A 21,336-nucleotide genomic window follows, 5' to 3' on the forward strand; every position below is an offset into this window, starting at 1 on the left:
TTCAAAGCAGAGAGGCTGCATGAAAATATTAGCGAGCCGGAGGAACGGAGAAAGCCAAACAGCAAGAAAGCAGGTACACGGGCAGGAAATGAGAAGTGTGATTTTTCTTCAACGGTATAATTATGCTATTGGGTCACAAATCCATTTGTGCTGTATAAATAGAGGCAGCCAAGCCAAGTTACCACATTGCCAACACTAGCACCAGGAGGCCAATGACTTACTGCAGAGTCATTGCACTTAGTGACAAGTTTGGATGCAATTTGATGCTGTCACCATTACAGCCAGCAGGCAGGAATAGGGCCAGCGAGACCGGCACGCTCTACCAGCATCTTCCTCAACCCTGTTCCACCAGGCAAACGCTGCACAGGAGGTTTTGTTGCACACTCAGTTCTTTCAAGCCAGAATAATCACTCAAATTTCTAACCGTGTTTTCAGCAACCATCCCATTTAGGTAGCCACCATCCCATAAACTGGCTTTGGTCTGCGAGCTGTACAGCATCATACCCCAGGGTACAGTCCTGGATGGATAAATGTCTCTGCAAGGTTTGGTGTCCTCTTATATAGGAAGATATTCCATCCCCAGAGTGATGTGTGCACGATGGGCAAACCATGCATTTCCCAGAGGGACAACATAGGCAAAATGTGGCATGAAGAAGCAGCATGAAACCACTGTGCACCTGCACCCAGGCAGGCAGTAGGCTTGCACGGAAAAGGGTTTTACAAGGAATCCAGCCCTTTCTCAGCATCCACAGAGAAGTCAAGGGTGCAAGTCCGCCAACAGCAAAACCAACACCAGTCTTGGTGAGAGAAGTCAAAGGTCTTCACAGATCTTTGCAGACTAGAGCCCTCCCTCCAGCAAAGCACGTTCTCTGAGGGCTGCAGGATTGGGGAAAAGTGAGAAAGAACAAGGTCTGAACACAACCCTTGCCCAGGCAGCCTGTACATATCTGGATGCCGTGTGGAGCTTCAATGCCACCAGGTGATGGGCATCCCATGCTCTATTAGAAGCTGTTTCAGACCCACAGCCCACACACCTGAGCCATGCCATGGATCGACCCAGTTGCAGCCTACAGGCTGGTCCCAATTTGACCCACAAGTCCCTGCTGATGACCAGAGGCATCACCCTTGGATCTAGCAACAAATCTTTCCAGAAAGCAGCTTGCCTTGCTCTTCTCTCCATGTGTAAAAGCCACTGAGCTTCACAGGTGTATTTCACAGAGTAGACTGGAATTTACTTTTCAGTCATCGACATCACACATTCCTACGAATATATACTTAAGCAAAGGTACCAAAAACACCTACTGAGCAGGGCCTAGGAGAGGCATCAAAGCATCCTGCCTTACAGTGCAAGGGATGATGAATCCCAATTAAGGTCAAGATCTTGATGTACCAGCAATGCAAGTTCCTGTACTGCCAGAAAACCACAAGTCTGAGTAACATACAAAGTTCCCCATAGAATTTTTAAAGTTGGAAGGGACCTTAAAGGTCATCTAGTTGCACCCCCCACCCCCGGGGCAGGGACACCTCCCACCACACCAGGTTGCTCAGAGCCCCGTCCAACCTGGCCTTAAACACCTCCAGGGATGGGGCAGCCACAGCTTCTCTGGGCAACCTGCGCCAGGGGCTCACTGCCCTCAGAGGGAAAAGTTTCTTCCTAATATCTAATCTAAATCTCCCCTCTTCCAGTTTGAAGCCATTCCCCCTCATCCTATCACTACATGCCCTTGCAAAAAGTCCCTCTCCAGCTTTTTTGTAGGGCCCCTTCAGATTCTATAAGGTCTCCCTGGAGCCTTCTCTTCTCCAGGCTGAACACCCCCAACTCTCTCAGCCTCTCCTCCCAGGAGAGCTCCAGCCCTCTGATCATCTCTCATAGCAGACAAATCCCACCACTGTCCCCAGCTTGCCAACAAATGAACCCATGTTACAAGAAAGCCCTTTGGAAGATGACATCTCAGAGAGGATTTAACATCTTCTCTCCTTTTGCTTGCAATGTACCAAACATTTTAGGGACTATGAATATTCCCTCGGCAGCCCCCCACCTCCATCTCACCCCACCCATCAGCTTCACATTGTATTTTACAACAATGTGCACTGTGCTGCTTCCACTACACCATGGGAAGACTCACCAGGTCAGCAGCCCCTGCTCAGCAGAAATTGGACTTGCTGGCGTTGGTCAGGGTAAGTGCACAGAGCAGCCTCAAACTCTCTCCTGATTAAATCAGTTTTGACTTTATTCTGTGTTCTATCCCATAACAGCTCATGAGCTGTCCTAAAAAGACCCAGGTTTAGTCTGAAAACCACCCTTTTGCCAGCAATATTTGGAGAAGCTAAGTCATGCCATTCGAAGCCACCCCCATACTGTTCCCACCTCCAGTGGAGAAGTTATTTCATGTGAATAAGCACCGCGCAAACAATGCTTTACAGTTTAACATCAACCTTAAGATCAGCCTGAGAACACCAGTGGAAAGCTGAAGCTCCAGAACTAAGCAGACCTCCCATGCTCATCAGCTCCGGCGACATCCCCCACTTATTCCCACCCCCACATGGGAAAGTGCCGTTTCCATATTGAACGCAAGGAGCCAACACATTCCCTGCTGCCCTCCTCCCAAATTATTCACAGAGCAGCCCACGGAGTCTCTCTAAACCAGGCTGGTGGGGGTGCAGCAGAGACAGGTTCAGCTGCCAGACGCTCCTGCGCCATGTGCAAATGCCTTTCGGGGGAAGAGTGGCTAAAGATAGCTCCCAGTCCTGTAATCAGACCCGTAAGATGGGGATTTTACTCCCACCCCAGCTGATCCACGGTTACTGGGATAGACGCCTCCTCCACACATCTAAATCATCGCAAGCTGCTTTTGCGGGGAACCGCCTGGGTTTGAAGACCTCCGTTGTGTTCTCAGTCCAACCCCAGGGTACCAAAGTGTACTCAGCCATCGGGATGAAAAGCCGCAATGCTCAGTTAACGGTTTCTACCTGCAAAACACACCGCAATGAGCATCCCACAAGGTGATGAAACAGTCCCTGTGTCACTGCCACAGCAGCAGGAAGGTTTTCCCCATCACCACCTTCACACCCCACTGGCTCCAAAGATGCTCTGTGAACTCAGCCCGTCGGCACGCGCGGGATAAAGTGAGCAGAGCCCTTCGCTAAGTACCACTCCCTCCCACCAAACCCCCCAGCTATTTTTGGCAGGTTGTGTCCAAAGCTGCAAGTTATTTATAGTATCTAGTTACCATCCATCACTTGACCAAAAAAAAAAAAAAAAAAAAAACACACCACACACCACACCACCAAACCTGAAACCAAATCACAAATTAAGTGTTCATCATTTGGCTATCGCACTGGAGAAAAACTGTTAGAAAGGAAAAGGGAAGGAGGGAAACTATTTCAGATTCCCTTTTCTTATCCTGTTCCACATACTCCATTTCTAGCGGTCATGGTCCTACAGTGGACCTGTCTCACTGCTCATGTGAAACAGTGACATTACACTCAAGTTATTATTGTGACGGAGCAAAAACTATGTACTAAAATATTGGAGTCGGGCAAAGTCTCCTACACAGAATTTTCCAGACCTTCTTTTCCATCTCAGATTGCACCATCCCCACCCCCACCCTCATCTGGCATGTCTCACCACCTTCATGCAGGTGTTGTGCACCCTACTCATTCCAGCCCATCACCAAAGACAAACCTCCATCAAGTCACCTCCCTCTCCGCAGAGGCCACCCAGCTCCTTCTGCAGGGTTCCTCAACCACCACCTTCAACTTCTCCATGGCAGCTCTAGGAGAAGGTTGTTGCCCACTGCAAGACGAGAGCCTACCTGTAGAGTGCACCCACAAGGCTTTTGGGGACAGGGATTGCAAGACAAGGCTTTGAATCCCAGCTTCATCACAAGCTTCGTGGTACAGATACTCAGGTAGATTTGGCGTGAGCATCTCACCCCCTGACAGAGAGAAAATGGGGTGCCGCGTGGTTGAGGGTGGCATCTGTCTGCACCTAAAAAGGCACCCACCGTGCATCTGAAGTGCTGCCAACAGCGAGCTGCAGATCTGCTCTGCTGGAGGGGCTGTTGCCCTCCCTCCAGTCAACCTGCTAAAAATACTCTGAACATGTCATTGGAGCTGTATTCCTGCTCGTTAGACCGGGCACCTGACGAGTGGAGTTTACTAGCTCAAATTAACAGTGTCACAGTGGGAAAAGGCTGAGGAGCCCACCTAAGGAGAGGTGCTTTCCAGGAATGAGCTTGTTTTTCTTGACATACGACTGCTCAACAACTTGTCTGCATCACTTCAGCGGGTGAACGTAGGAGAGCGGTGCACAAATAACTCCTGTGATAACACCGATCCTGCAGATGGTTTACACAGGCTGCTAACACGAGACTTCAACTGAGGACACACGTCTTGACCCCCCCAAAGGCAAACCTCAGAGAAAGAGGTGGCTCATAACAGGTCCTCCTGGTGTCTCTCCCATCCCAGAGTATGTCCAGACCCAGCTGCAAGTGGAAGCAGACACCTGACTCCTCGTATAAAACCATTCAGTTTTGACACTATCAGACATGTCTGCAGAGCAGTTGCATCAGAAACACAATTAGCCAAAGACCAGCACCCAAGGAAGTTGGATTAATGGGAATATACCTCAAGGAAGGAAAAAAAAATCTACCTATCTACCTGTCTTTCTACACTATCCAAGTCTTCATATCCTCGTCCTGCCCCACTGAGGCAGTGCCAGGTCCTTTATTTTGTGGTCCCAGAACTAGGAAAGACACTTCTCTCCTTGACCAAAACCACTGAGGATGTCTGCAGAAAGCAGATGGATAAGCTCCAATCATCACCCAATACCTCAGACATCCTCCCTTCAGGATCATCATCAGAGCATCAACCCAAGACTTCACAGCTACCTCACAGTACCTGAGGACAAATAACCAACAGCTCCAGTGATTCTTAAATTCAAAAGCAGGATAAAAAACTCTGCCCTTCAGTGTTCCCAGGGTGAAACAGGAGGTAGACGGCACAAGCAAGAACTAAGCCCTCTTATCTCAAGATGATAGTTTTCAGATGCCTTCATCTTCCTGGAGAGGAAAGACCCAGAGTTCACCAGTTCCTGCAAGCAAATATCTCTTGCATGGCCAGGGGAGGAGAAAAAAAATCCACTTGGGACTTCAGGCTGCCTGCAGCATTGCTGAGGTGAACCACTATGGGACAGGGTCCCAGGAAGAAGCGAGATCTCAGCCACACCAGACAATATCCCTGAAGCTGTAGCAGATGCACCCAACTGTGGGCAGACCAACCAAGGTTTCTGGTTTTTATTTCACTGCTAACTGATGATGCACCATGCATCCACTCAAGCCCTCCTGCTTAGGTGTGGAAGTGGCCCACCAGCCCCCAAGAGACCAGGGGCAACCAGTCACTCCCTGCTACCATTTGCTCTGTGGGGCCCATGCAAGCAGAGGTGACCACAATACAGTCAGAGAACATCCAACAGGGACACAGGCTGACACGGGACACCAGCCACCCCTACACACAAGGGGTGAAGTTCAGCTTCCTATGATCCCACGAAGCTCAAAGTGAACACTGGCCCTAAAACTCACCATGACTTGAGCTGCACAGAAGAAAGGTCTAGTCTTCAAGAGAAGAACAAGGGAAAAATCACGGCCAAGCCATTTTTGTTGGGTGGTGCATTCAGGCAAGTCCTGCTCAACCTTCCAGTCAAACTCTCTTGCTCTGCAAAGTCCATTCCAGAAGGAGAAAAGAAAAAAAGAAAACAACCAACCGATCCCCAGAAAAGTGTTTCTTAAACATCCCTTTCTGCCAAAGCTCAAGTGTGAAAGGACACAACTGAAGCACTCCACGAGCAAAACACATCAGCTTGATTAGACCTCAAGCACCTGAGAGCTCCAAGATGACCATGACGTACAGGTCTTCACTAAGCCTATGCCACTACAACCCCAAGATCTTTCAGCATTTTATAGTACTAAAAAAGCAAGAGAAGTGGCAAACCCTACTTTGTCCATCATTTACAACATGAAAAATAAAAATTAGAAGGTCAAACTCTGAAGCTGGTTTCAACTCTACAACAAGAAAATTACTTAAATACACCCCTCACGTTTCATGGCGAGGAGAGGATTTATTACTACCGGGACACAAAAACTTGCCCCGCAGGCAGGTAGCTGCCGCCTTCCCAAATTCCCAAATCTCTCAATGTGGCAGTGAGCCCTGGGGGGAAATCCAGACTCCTCAGCAGTCCCCATATATCCACTCGCCAAACAGCCACAGCACAATATATTTCAAAGCTCATCCACTTACAGGTCCATTTATTTTTTTTTAATACCAGCTACATTGCCTCAGCCCAATGCTTTTGCTCGACAGCTCGGCCGTTTAGCACGCATTAAACCTGATGGTGCATGAGACATAACAGGCTTTTACTCACACCCCTATCCAAGAGCCGGCTCAGTAGAGCTGACAGCCACAAGCGTTTTAGGCAATATTTATCTCATACCTTTCCTTCCAAAAAAAAAAAAAAAAAAAAAAAAAAGCCAGCCTTTTGGAATGAAACATATGGGACCCGTCAACAAAAATTGCCAGTCTGGGAGAAGAACATCTCACCAGCTTCAGGCAATGCTGAAACACGGCAGTAAGTTTTAGGGCTGCTAGGTAAAAAGCAGCCAGCAGAAGCCAACAGTGGCTGAGCTGAGACATGTACAAGGATGATGTGAAGTCCACCTTCTCGACCAAGCACCGGGGCACTCCCATGACACAGCAACACTCAGACAAGAGTTTTCCACTCCACCAGCTCTTCCCAGGACTCCAAAAGCCTTTATAAAGTAATTATCTTATGAAGCCTAATAGAGGGGTGGGGGGGAAGCCACATAAGAAAATAAATTGGGCTGAGATCCAGATTTGATTCCAGAGGCTGAAAGGTGAGACAATACACATGTAACATGATTTAAGCTGTGCTTGCTGCCTCCTCCTACCACCACTCGCTTATTTTCTCCTCTTGGATCTAACCCCAGGCTCCATCACAGCTGTATTTCACATCCAGCTTGAAGCAGAAAACTTATTGTAAGGAGCGTGAAATGGGTGAGGGATCCAGTTAGCAACAATCCCAGTAAAAAGAGGATTTGAAATCACTGCAGCCACTTCGCCTGAATGCAAAAGGCTGGTTTGTGTTTTCTGACTGCAGTATTTAAACAGGAGAAATTTCACAGGAGGCACCGCCTTAAGGAAAGGTGCTTGAGCTATAATAAGTACCAATAGATGCTCTTTCTCCTCAGCTTAGCAACATTTTGAGTCAATTCAGATATAATGATTAGTGTATCAGTTCTGGTAGAAACCAGATGGCTTTGCTATGTGAAGGACTGGAACTGGATAGCCCCAAGAACTCACATTTCCACTTATTTTAACGCTGGCTTTTTTTGATTAAGTCGCTATCACACAGCCGAGTTAGAAACATTGGATGCTGTGTTAAATCCCGTTAGCTGATTACACGGCTGAGCAGTGGCAAGTGTTTGCTGTAAAAGTGAACCCGACTGCCCAATTTGGGAACCAGACGGTCACGCTGACCTTGCACACAGCAGCACATAACAGCAACGAGCATTTGCTCCCACTTTTATCAAAAGCCATCTCTTCCAACGGCTCCGACTATCTGCAGCACAGCCAGGGCTGATGTTCCTTGGACCAACCCTGGTTGGGTCAGCTGAACCCCGAAGCGTAGATTTTAAGGCAGCAGAGATCTGTCTGCCATCATACTACAGCAAGCATCGCTCTCGCCCAGTCCCAATTCCCTCCCTCCTCCATCTCCTGACATGCCACCAGTTGGTTCAAACCAGCCTTCATCACATCAATTCTGGAGAACCAGCACATCAGTACAACCGAAAAGGAAATAAAGTTATTCTAAAAGTGGGATAAAAATAAGGCCTTCCAGAGCAGGAGAGCCTAACAGACATGGCAACAACCAGGACTGATTTTTCCTGTGTTCACAACAAAAGGGACACTGTACACAACAGTACAGGTCCCCCCAGAGGGACCTTCCTGCCACAGCCAACAGCAGGTGACCCTCAGGTTTGATTCTCCTTTCCCATAATTTTCTGTACATTTAGAATCACAGAATGGTTTAGGTTTGAAGGGATCTTGAAGATCATCCAGTTCCAACACCCCTACCATGGGCAAGGACACCTCCCACCAGACCAGGTTGCTCCAAGCCCCGTCCAACCTGGCCTTGAACACCTCCAGGGATGGGGTGCTCTGGGCAACCTGCGCCAGGGGCTCACCACCATCACAGGCAACAATTTCTTCCTAATATCTCATCTTAATCTCCCCCCTTTCAGAGTCAAACCATCCCCCCTCATCCCATCCCTCCCCTCCCTGATCCAGAGTCCCTCCCAGCTCTCCTGGAGCCCCTTTAGGCACTGGAAGGGGCTCTGAGGTCTCCCCAGAGCCTTCTCTTCTCCAGGCTGAACCCCCCCACCTCTCCCAGCCTGTCCTCCCGGCAGAGGGGCTCCAGCCCTCCCAGCATCTCCGGGGCCTCCTCTGGCCCCACTCCACCAGCTCCATGTCTTTTTTATGTTGGGGGCCCCCGAGCTGGAGGCAGCACTGCAGGGGGTTCTTTCAAGAGCAGAGTAGAAGGGCAGAATCCCCTTCCTCACCCTGCTGGCCACACTTCTTTTGATTGATTTCATTTGTGGCATTGCTGGCAGGAGTCATGAAAAACCACAGGGAAGCAAACAAGGAAAGTACCTTCCCACCCTGGCTTCACTTCCTAGGAGGAGCAGTCAAAGAAACAGGTTCCTTGTTCAGGTTCTTGACTTGTTCCTGGCTGTCTGGTTTCAACCTCCAGGCTTCATCCCTCCCAGGGAAGGAACTTTTGCAGAGGCTGGAGATGTATAATTCCATTTCCTTCTCTCAAAAGGGAGAAGGAAATTTCTAAGCAGTTGTTCTAATCATGCCACTCTCCTGGCAAAGCAGGTATCATCACATCTCCCTCTTGGGGAGTTTTGCATGAGAAAACAAACCCTATTCACATTTTTAGAGAGAAGCTGTGGGCACCTATCCACTGAAAAAGGCTCCAAGTTACAGACCTCAAGAGGATGAGATGTCTGCATAAGCATGGAGTCAGCTGCCCAAATTTGAGGAGGACAAGACGTGCCCACAGCAGCCTCCCCATTCATCTCAGTGCATTCAGGCAACACATGGGAGCTCCTGGGTATTATGCACTTCCAAATCAAGGCAGGAGCCAGGTCATTCCTGGCCAAAGTCCACACAACTGTGCCCTCTACCAGCTTCAACCCATGTTTTCACCATCCTTGCAGAGGTCAATGCCCTGAAAGAATACCAAGCCAAGTTGGGAGAACTGTCCTCCCTGCACTAGCGTTCAACAGCTGCACAACAGCACCAGGAGCTCTTTCTCCAAGCAAAGAGCAGCCTGGTGAGATGCAAGAAGGTGGATACCTCAGTTTAATTTAGTCCGTGTTGAGACCAGCTACCACCTTCATTAAGCATCAGCCAGCTCATTACATGCACACCCATACAACAAGGAACCAGCCGGCTCCATTTATGATCTACGACGCATGCTTGACCAGTTTGCAAGCCTCATTCTCCAAATTGTCCACTTCATTAATAAAAAATAATAATAATAAAAAAAAAAAAAGCACTTTGACAGGGACTTACAGAGCAGCAGCACTTCCAGCGTGATTCCTCCTTGGGTGTTTCCCTACTGCTAAAGAGCCCGAAACACCCTCATCTCTCGAGCCTTGCCGATCCTTAAAGTTTTAATAGTGCTGATAAGCTCTCAGCTGGAACAGCTCTTGCGCACAGTAAGTTTTATCTGCCGCAGAGCACACTTGTTACACAGCCTTTCTTATCACTATGACAAATATCAGCAGAGATAAACACGTAATGGCTGGGAAGGGAAGGTACAGAAACACCAGCGAACACGTCGTCTTTTGACTCCGTTTGCCCAAGCTGGTGACCTCAGGGGCTCCCTGCTCCTCACCCCACGTACCCTCAAGAAGCCCCGCAGCCCCCAGCGAGGACAGCCCGACATCCAGACAGCAGATTGCTCAAGGAGAGGAACAGAGCAGACTCCAGACCTTAAGCCAGTGGTCCAGATATGTCCCTCCAGGGAACGTGCAGCTGAGATACAAAGTTCAGGGAAATAGGGGGAAAAGCCAATATTTTCCCTGGGCTGGGAGGGGAAGAAGCCAAGAGAACGTAAGTGATTGTCTCAGGGGTCCAATACAGCACTCAGTACAACCAGATTATTACCCCAGAAGCCTGGATTTAAGGACTCCCACAACAGAAGGGTTTTAACATTATAAGCTGACACTTTTAGAAATATAGTGGACACACACACACACCCCTCTGAGTTTAAGTTTGTTCTGCTCTTAGAAGTGGATCTGTAACTGTTCACTGCAGGATATCTCTAAGAAAGTCTGGACATCAGGTTACAGCTTCACAATAAACTTCACAACCACATTCCCACTGTAAACAGTGGCGTTTAGCACATCAAGATGATAAAAAAAAAAAAAAAAAAAAACCACGAGGGTTTTTCAGCCCAGCAGGAACCTTTACCTTCAGGTCACAGACCCCAATCCAGCCTTGCTATTCACCAGCCGACCTCTCTCACCCCCTACCAGAAGGGCCCTTCCACCAGCAAAGGCATTTATCGCCCCGCTCCAGGTGACACCAGGGCAGGTCATCAGCATCATTAAGGCTTCCCGGTACGTCAGGAAGCCAAGTGTGGTCCAAGATCAGTGTGGTCCAAGATCAGCGTGCACCAAAAGCTTTCCCAGCCTGGCAGATGGACTGCAGCAGGCAAGCTGTTCTCAACACCTCCACGGAGGTGACCCCTAAAAAAACAAACAGCATTTCCAATCTGCAGCAAGTTTTGGTGGAGCTGGAGTTGCGTTACAGACCCAGTGCAGGTTTTGAAGGCCGGAAACCCAAAACTGCTTGAATCGACCTTGCATTCGAGAACAACAGCTTGCACCCCACGCCTTTTCTTTTTGGGGAAACAAATAGGCATGTTCAGATTTCATCTGAGTAGGCATATTGCCCAAAGAGCTCTGACAGCTCCTAGATAGAGGCTGTACATTTTTGCCTTCCCCAGAAAGAACAAAAGACACAGTAAAAGGGTCCCACTTCCCCCAGTTGCTGGTGGGGTGCTCTACCCTCTGCTGGGATCCCCTGTCCACTTTGTTAGTCCACATGGGGTAAGTCACCGGTACCCATTGAGCCATGGCAAGTGGTCACATGAACTCCTGCCACGTTTTCCATGCCTTAAGAAGAGACTATCTAACAACTTCTTTGCGGTCATCTTCACTGCCCAGAGAAAGATACTGGTCTATGCCACCCCCCAAACAAGAAGCGAGCAACCGAGGCCAGGTTGGACAGGGCTTTGAGCAACCTGGTCTGGTGGGAGGTGTCCCTGTCCATGGCAGGGGGGTTGGAACGAGATGATCTTCAAGGTCCCTTCCAACCTAAACCATTCTACAAATCTATGTCCAAGTACCACAGGTGCCAGCGGGCATGATGGCTTCACAGGACTCTGGGGTACAGCAAGGACAGCATTGCACCCTGGTTTCCCATGCTGGTTACCTCCATCCTGCTGACACTGCCCACCTTCTCCCCAACACCCTCACCCTCCAATAGGGAGAACAATTTTCCAGGCTACATTGAGTTAATGGAGTTGTGTTACCAGACACATCCATCTCACCTCAGACAATGCTCACAGCTTCCAGTTTGCTTCAGTTAAAGACTTTTGCCTTAATTGAAGCAGAGGGAAAAGGTTGGTAGATGCTAAATCCTAGTCACCAAATGCAAGGTGCTCTGGGTGGACTTTTTTTTTTTTTTTTTTTAAGAGGCTCCCAAGTTGTATGTGTTGGACCCATTGACAAGATCTGGGAAGCCGAACAGGTTCCTGCTTTCACCACAGCTCCCAGGCATGACATGCCCACCCTCCCAAAACGGGTTTGTGGGGAACGGTTTGCACCAAAGGCACCGAGACCTTCTTGCACCCAGAGACTCCCTTCCAGCTCCAGAGGACGAGCAAACCCCAGAGCAGGTTTTTGAGCTCATTATTACCCATGAGCTGGGACTGTTTATTTTGAGGAGGAGGAGGCTGAGGGGAGACCTCATCACACTCTACAACTATTTGAAAGGACACTGTAGAGAGGTTGGTGCTGGTCTCTTCTCACAGGTAATTAATGACAGAACAAGAGGGAATGGCTTCAAGCTCCAACAGGGTAGATTTAGACTGAGCATTAGGAAAGAATTTTTCACAGAAAGAGTGGTCGGGCATTGGAATAGACTGCCCCAGGAGGTGGTTGAGTCACCATCCCTGGATGTGTTTAAGAGACGTTTAGATGTGGTGTTGGGGGATATGGTGTAGGGGAGAACTTTGTAGAGTGAGGTAGATGGTTGGACTCGATGATCCCAAGGGTCTCTTCCAAACTAGACAATTCTATGATTCTATGTTACTCCTCCTACCCCCATGCAAGCTCAGGACCAAAGCCAAAACCACAGCACACTGCAGGGCTGATACTTGCCTGGGTACAAACGCAAGGAAGGACGCTTCTTTGGGCGCTGGCCTTCAGCCGCACCGCTCCTGCCCACGTTTTCAGGGACAGCGGCTCTGTTGCTGTAATCCCACGAGCAGCTTTATTTCTCTTTGCAAATCAAAACTGTACAAGGAGAACCCGCACAGTTTGTGTTTCAGGAACACGCATCTACGCAGCCGCATGACCTTGCGAGGCACAAAGGCTTGCCTGGCAGCGTAAGAGATACCAGAGCGCACTTACTCCCATCACATTAACTTTTTAACATATACAGCTGTCTTACCGAAAAGTACGCTGCGTTCCTTTAACATATAGCTCTCCAAGAGCAAGAGCCTGGAGATCCAAACAAACAAAAAAAAAAATTAAAAAAAAAAAATCCTTAAGCAGAAAAAAAAAAAAAAAAAAAGATTAGGAAACACTTGTGATAAGGGAAAGCATCTCCAGCCAAGCTGTCAACCTTGCACTTTAAATTAGGCTTTTAATGAGGACTGCAAGCACCCTGCGTTTCAGCGATTAGCTCAGAGCTAAATATCGGTTTAGCTGCTTCATTTTTAACACGGATTCTGCCTCCAGGTTTCAGGCGGGAACAGAAACGGAGGAGAAGACAAGCACGACTGCGAGAAGCTTTGCAGGCTGTCAGACCCCAGCAAGTTTTGAAGCCAATGCCAAAGCCCAAGCAGGGGGATAACCCGCTCCTAAAATAAGAGCCACCCACCGCTGTGTATTTAAAGAGCATCAAATGCAACACAGCAAGCACTCCGGGAGCTCATGGGACCCAGCTCGTGACCATAGGCGGTAATCTATATATTTTGGGTAAGCATTTCGATATCTGTGTAAAAGAGAGCTCACAAGTTCTGTGTACTAAGTGCGGAGCAAACCTTTACGATAAACATCATTTGCATGCGAACAGGAACACATCTAAAAATAGACGTTTTGAGAAGCCATAGGTATCACCTTACCTCTCGGCTTGACGAATCCCAGATTACGGGCCCAAAACCATCCACAGATTACAAGGACTGTTCAGCCATTATTACTGCACAGATCGCTAAGCTCCACTGCCGCGGCTGGAGAAATCACAACCCGAAAAGGTTGAGAGAAACGGAGCAAATCCCACAGCCTGGCCACCCAGACCAGGACACAAGCCCTGCCCATTTGCTGGATTTCAAACTGCAATGGGTTCAGCTGACAGTTTAAAGTCTCATCGAGAAGATGCATGAATAATTTGTAGGTAGATTGACACCAAAATTCCCACAATTCCTGCAAACAATCACTGCTGTATTGGGCAACTGCCTACAAAACATCACCTACTTGACAGCCTCAAGAAACTTCTTGACGGGGCTTCTTCATCTAAGAAAGTAGTTGGGTAAGGAAGAGACACACTAGTTTTGAACATATGCTTCTTACCTTCTTCAAAAAGCCTTTTTCATCTCCAAGAAAGGTCAAAGGGTTGGATGACTCCTTTCTACATCAACAGCTGAGACACACAGGAAATACTTTAATCCCAAGGAAAGCACTAATTACATCTTGGCAAAAAATCCCACAAAACCAAACCCAAAAACCAAACACACAACAAAATCCACCCATATATCACAGAGTGACCTCACCACCATGGTAAATCCCTGTAAACAAGCCTCTCCATCTCAGAGACAGGGTTTGGGCATCAGTAGCACCTCCAGCTAACATGACTTGGGAAGTCCCCAGACCCACTTGCCCCTTGGCAGCGTGATATAAAAGCACTGGGCTTGGCAGGGCACCTGAGGCATGACCCTGAACATAGCCCAGTTTTATCGCCATCCTCCAAGGTTTTGCTCAGAATCATAGAATGGTTTGGGTTGGAAGGAACATTGAAGATCACCAAGTTCCAACCCCCCTGCCATGGGCAGGGACACCTCCCACCACACCAGGTTGCTCCAAGCCCCGTCCAACCTGGCCTTCAACACCTCCAGGGATGGGGCCTCAACACCTTCTCTGGGCAACCCGTTCCAGCGTCTCACCACTCTCACAGTCAAGAATTTCTTCCCAATATCTCATCTAAATCTCCCCTCTTCCAGTTTGGTTCCATTCCCCCTTGTCCTATCACTACATGCCCTTGGAAAAAGTCCTTCCCGAGCTCTCCTGTGAAAAGAGCTCTGCGCTCAGTACCGTGGGTTTCAGATGGGGTCACACACAAGGGACACCTTGGAAGGGCCAAGCCTGCCCCTAAACACCAGGTTTCTGCCCTTGTGGCAAGATCCAAGGAAATTTAGCAGGACAGCAAGCCTAGACACGAGTCTCAAATCCTCTTCCAGCTTTTAAGTGACCCACTCCAGGATTAGACTTACTTCCCAAGAACCTCATGGAACACTCGGTGCATCACCCCACCACCCCATGACCTTCGGACACCACGTCCCAGTCGCTAGCCACAGCGCTGTAGCCATCTCCAAGTCGGAAAATTTAATATATTTTATTTGTTTTGCTGCCACTCTGCAGACCATTGACTTGATTTTAGACTCCGGCAATTTGATTTATGATTAGGTGACTGTCAACTCAAGAGATTCATCAATATGAGATAAGTGGCCCAAGAGACAATCTAATAGAGTGGCTCAGAAGAACGCTTGGACGTTGAAGGGTACAGCCAGTCCATTACATCTTTTTAAATCCTACACTCAAAATACCTATTCACAGAAACTCTGGTCTTCACCTTGTGCTATTTAAGTCAGACGCAAGATGCTTTCCCCGAGCAACCTGTGCAAATGCGAGCCTGAAACTCGGCAGAGCTAAAAAAGGCAGGCGACCAGAATATTTCTGCACCGTGCATCTAGCCTCGGGCTGGGGGAGGGAGAAGTTTCATTTCAGCTCGCCAGGGAGGAGGGGGAAGGGAAGCAAAACACAAGGACCAGACACTCATAAAGAGATTGTACAAGTTACGACAGAGTTTTAAGAGAAATGGAAGGAGTTGAAAAAAAAAAATAAAATTAAAAATTAAAGGCAGGCTTGCTTTAAGGGGAAAAGCACAAAATAAAAGCTGCTTTAGCACAGTGCCACATGGTAAATCTGAAATTGAAACAGATCCTTTTGAGCATTCCCAGACAAGAAGAGCATAAACTTACAGTCCATCACCTCCAAGTCCTCCAGGATCCAGCAGCCTGGAGCCCAAGCACCAGGCAAAGCCTCACAGAACGCCTGGCTCCCAAGCAGCCGGCAACACGGAGGACGTGGTGGGTAGAGAGCAGGAGGATTCAATTTTGTCATGACTAAAGAATTACATTAAAACCAGTACAAGCTATTTCCAAGGAAGAGATTAGCCGCCAGTGGGACTCTACACAGATGTCGGTGCCCAGATTTGTGCATCACCCCAGGCGAGGTGCTATTTGCCCCCTTCCTATCCCCATCCCACCCTTCGTCCAGCAGGGGAAAAAAAAAAAAAAAATGAAATAACCAACCCACTTCAGCAAAACCTGCTTCAAAAGCCACCAAAAAATATTAAAAAAAAAAAAAATAATCAGCGCAACAAAAAAATATTCCCAAAAGAAACATTTTTTCATAAATCTGATCCTGCCCAAAGAGCAGGCAGGGAAAAAAGAGACAGACCTCAATCTCAACGGGTAATGGATTCAGTATGTGAAAACACACAATCCATCGAGACGGGCATGATCACGGAAAAATTTCTAATTGCCACCCAAGAAGGTCCTTGTTTGAATACCCTTCAGGGGAACACTCTGTACCTTGAAACCACTCCTTGGCAAAAATCTTCAACAAATATTTAATTACATATAAAAAGAAGGCTCTTTTTTTTTTTTTTTTTTAGGTTATTGAGCAATGACAGGCTATTTAACCAAATATTCAGGCAGTATCTGTGGGTATTTTTGGAGGAAGTGGGGAGAACGCAGCGGTTAGCGAAAGAGGAAAAAGCAGCAAAGCCAAACACCAGCGTGCAGCCTTATTCTTTTTTTTTTTTTCTGAAAGTCAAGACATGCATTAAAGTAGCTGTACCTAATCACTGTTTATAGAGGGGCTGACAGGCAAAAGCAACTGCTATAAACAGTCTTTTAAATCCTTTTTTCCTCGGCATCGTGCTTAGAATATTCTTACAAAGGTCTGCTCAACACCAGCAGCGTACCCAGGGTCAGGGAAAGCCTGCGGGGAGCAGGGCTGGAAGGGGAAATATTTTGCTTGGAGAAGAAGACATGCTTGGATCCCTCACACACACTGGATATCACACCCCTGCAAGACCCTCCTGGACCCCTCCGTGGGCAAAGGTTGTCATCTCCACGCGCGTTTTAGGATGGTTACAGAAGCAGCTCATTGGTGTGACACTGCCCTCTCCTGAGCAGAAGGAACCTCTCAGCTTCACACCCAGCTCAGGGCAGCGATTTTGGGGAGCAAACACCCTACTGTGAGAGGAGAAGCCAAGAGATACCACTCACCCCACAACAGCTGCAGTTGGCACCAGCAAAGCCTGAAGCAGCTACAATCTTCCTCACACCAACAGCACTTGTTATTCTCCCACACAAGGATGAACTACTAGAGTCACCTCTTCCCCCACCTTTTGGTCTCCTTAAAGCATAATTATCAGCTGCTGCAGCCTAACGAAGCATCTTTATGGCCACAGCCAAGTGGCTGCCAGGTGGATCCCATCACTTCATCTCAAGACCAGCAAGAAAGAGCAAAGCATCTCATCAAAGGGCTTTTGTACAGAAGCACAGCCCCTCCAGCTGCATCTTCTCAACAAAAAGGAGTTTTAGACCGGCATCGCAGCCTCCAAGGAAAGCATGATCTTACACCCCGTGTTTGTAGGAAAGCTGCTCTCAGGAGGAGCCCTAAGTGCCCATCCACACCCAACCCCAACACTCTCAATGTTAGCGATAACCAACCTTCACGCACAAGCCCAGAGCTGTCCGGCAGCAATGCCATGAGCATTTCAAAGGTGCAACCATACCCTTTTATCTTCACCCTCGGGAAGACTTACAAAGCAAGTTAAAGGACAATATTCCCCACAGGTGTGTCTGTTAGAAGGGGACCCAGATCTAACTTCCACCACCTGTGAGCATCAAAGAGCCTCTAAGCAGACGACAGGGGGAATGAGCCATCTCCTACCGGCACCTTGACCTCAACTTACAACACTATTTGCGACCATGAGTTACTGTAATCCACTTTTTTTTTTAAAAAAAAAAAGCAACAAAACCCTAAATATAGTGATTTTGGCATTGAGCAGTGTGAAACACTACGGCAATTTTAATACAGTTACTTGAGATCAAATGTGCATGGCAGTTTACGGATAAAAAAGTGCAACAAATAGTCCCCGGCCCTTGCAGCTGGTTCAGTATCTCATTATCATCTTCCTGGTTCATAAAAGCAATTTGTCGCCTTGCAAAAACTAAACCCTTTGTCATTAATTCCAAGCCAGCGGTTTCTGAAGCTACAACCCGACGCCAAATAAATTGACCGAACCAGAACTCATTTTCTTTGCGCTGCTCATTGTCGGCGCACAAGACAAACATCAGTCATGCTTCGCCTTCAAGTACAGAATTCATCGCGGGGAAGAGCGTAACGTGCAGAACATGCTTATTTAATAGAAAAAGTACAGCTTGACAGAGACACCCACTCTAAAATTAACTCCTCAAAGCAGAGCTTATATTTGCTACCTTCTAAATCGCAGAGAAATACTCTGCAGCTAAATATTGCTGGGATATGAGCATGAAGATGCTTCAAGTCTCGACGGAGGAAAATAGGTTAAAATAGCAGGCTGTAAGGATTCAGGATGCATCACTGCTCAGGTGGATAAAGGCTGTATAATGCATTAATGGACCGCTTTCCGTAGCAATCCGGTGCCTGGCGAACGTAGACGTGCCAGACAAAATGCAAGGCAGGAAATCCATTTACTTCAGCTTTTCCCCAGCCACACCTGCCAAGTGCGAGCGAGCAATTTCGAAGAAGGAAAGAAGGTAGAAGGCATTTGTCCCGCATCGCTGTGTGATCCAAACCCAAAAAAAAAGCTCTTTAAGAAAAAGCACCCGTCTAACTTTTGCTCGCTAATAAGCAACCCTCCGGATTTCCTGGCAGCTGGGAGCAGCCCAGGAGGAGAATACAGCATGCGAACGGCGTGGTCGGGTTTAACGTTCGCCATGCACAGCACAACTTTCTAACGGAGAAAAGCCCGTACGGGTTTACTCAGTTAGCGCTCGTTTTCCTTCACACAGGAACAAAGAGCCAGCAAAGAGAACCATAATTCAATTTTTTTTTTTATTTATTTCACATGCGGCATGGTCATGACTGTTCCGATCATCTATCCGTAATCCCTTCCCAGCCCCAAAATAACCCTTAAGCCAACACGATTACGAGTAATAATAGCGGCTCTACAGACCCACCCCTGAAAACCCGAAGCATGGCGAGTTTGACAAAGCCAGGTTTTTTTTCTGGCTGAAGAATCCCCATTTCCATCTCGCCGGGGGTGAAATTTCACAGCTTCAACATCAGGAATTGCTACAACAGACCTTTTCCAGAGGAAAGCTCACATTTCCACTGCAACTCCTCAACGCCCAGTTTTCTAGGCAGTGAATATACAGGGCTTGGGAGTGAGTGTTAATAAAACCGCAATGAGATTATTTCTTTTCCCCTCTTTTTCCCTGAATTACTCCTTTTTCCAAGCAATTTCTTTGCCAAGCATCGAGACAAAATAACACCCTCTACATCCACCCCTTGCCACCCTCTCTTCTCACTCCCGGTGAGAAATTTGGGGTCTTGAACACAGGGGGGGATGTCCCCCAAGAGCCACCCAGGACATCCCTATCGCATCCTCAGAGGGTGCTAGGAGAGCTTGGGTGCTGGATGGGCACAGGGTGCTCCCCCAGCCGGGCAAGCGGCAATAAATCCCTCTTGGGATTTTACTGCCTCGGGATTTTCCGGCGCCGGACAAGCCGGGTGTCAAGCCCTGGGGCCACGGGACATTGCAGATGCCATTATTTGGAGAGTGGTATATAAAAATGAAGCGTTACCTGTAAAACAAGTAGAGCCTAAAGGAGAAAAAAAAAAGGGGCGGCCAGATCCACACCCTGGCAATTGAGGAGGGGTGGGGGGGGGTGTCCTGGAGACCCCAGGGGATACCCCGGGACCTCTCCCCAGCTGGGTGCCCACCCACGTCCCCCACCGCATGGCAGCACCCCATCACATCCCAACTTTGCTTGGGATGCTCTCAGCCAGGTCAGCCACCCATGGAGGGGGAAGACACAGTTTGGGGGGGCATGGAGGGCAAAGAAACACCTTTTGGGGAAAAGAAATACCTTTTGGGGAAGGAAACACCTTATTGGACAACGGAGCATTTTTGGGGAGTCAAACATTCACGCACACACCACCAATAACCCCCCCCGGCTCAGCATCATCCCTCCCCCTGCCCTGGGTACCCTTTACCCCCCTCACCGGGCCGGGTGGGGGATTCAAAAGGCCACCCCTTTCTCCCAGTCCACCCAGTCCAACCCCTTACCTGCCGCCGCTGGGAGATCTTCCAGGTTTCCAAACCCCGAGGGAGGGGGGGAGGGGAGGGGGAACACCCCTGCCCCGCCGAGCGATGCTCCCCCCGGCAGCGAGGCCGGCGGAGGAGAAGGAGGAATGGGGAAAGGAGGGGAGAAGCCGTCCCCTGGGCAGAGGGTGGGATGGGGATGAACGAAGGAGCGGGAGGGAGGTGACACCGCCGCGTCCCCGTCCCCGTCCCCGCAGCCCGGCGCGGCTGCGATCGGCTCCGCCGCCCGCTCCCGGGAGCGGGGCGGGAGATGGGGCGGACGGCTCCGCCCCGGACAGCGGCAGCAGCAGCAGGAGGAGGAGGAAGAAGAGGAGGAGGAGGAGGAGGAGAAGAAGGAGGAGGAGGCATGATGCACCCGAAGTGCTCGCAGCCTCCTTTTTTTAGGGTGGCCCTGAAGGGGATGCGAGCAAACCCCACCGCGTTTGGGTACCCCAAAGGTGCAGGTTTGGAGGGGGGGGGGGGGGGGGGGGGGAATTCGCCTGGCAAGGGAAAGGTTGGGAGCACCTCTGCTAAAGGAAAAAAAACTTGTCACCCCACCCCCATCGTGGTGCTGCCCCAAACCTCGGCTCTGGGAGCCCCGAGGGGTTGGGAAAGCTGTGGGATGTTTGGCACTTATATCATGGGGTTTGGAAACGTCCTGGCCCAGGGAGGGGATTCTGTCCCTCTGCTCTGCTCGGGGGAGACCCCACCTGGAGTACTGCCTCCAGGTCTGGAGCCCTGAACATAGGAAAGACATGGACCTGGTAGAGCGGGGCCAGAGGAGGCCCTGGAGATGGTGCGAGGGCTGGAGCTCCTCTGCTGGGAGGACAAGCTGGGAGAGTTGGGGGGGTTCCGCCTGGAGAAGAGAAGGCTCCGGGGAGACCTTAGAGCCCCTTCCAGTGCCTAAAGGGGGCCTACAGGAGAGCTGGAGAGGGACTTTTTATAAAGTCATGTAGTGACAGGACGAGGGGGAATGGCTTCAAACTGGAAGAGGGGAGATTTAGATGAGATATTAGGAAGAAATTTTTCACTGTGAGGGTGGTGAGGCACTGGGCCGGGTCACCCATAGAAGCTGTGGCTGCCCCATCCCTGGAGGTTGGAGGGGGCTTGGAGCAACCTGGGCTGGGGGGAGGTGTCCTTGCCCATGGCAGGGGGAGTGGAATTCTGGATGATCTTTAAGGTCCCTTCCAACCCAAACCATTCTATGATTCTATGAAAAGGGCAGCGAACACCCAGATTAATCCCACAGCACCTCTGCGTGGCATTCATCCATCCCCATCTTCCTCCACTGAACCAGAATGTCTGGAAATTGTCCAC

This window comes from Vanellus vanellus (genome assembly GCF_965231255.1).
Source record: "Vanellus vanellus genome assembly, chromosome: 1".
Lineage (NCBI taxonomy): Eukaryota > Metazoa > Chordata > Aves > Charadriiformes > Charadriidae > Vanellus > Vanellus vanellus.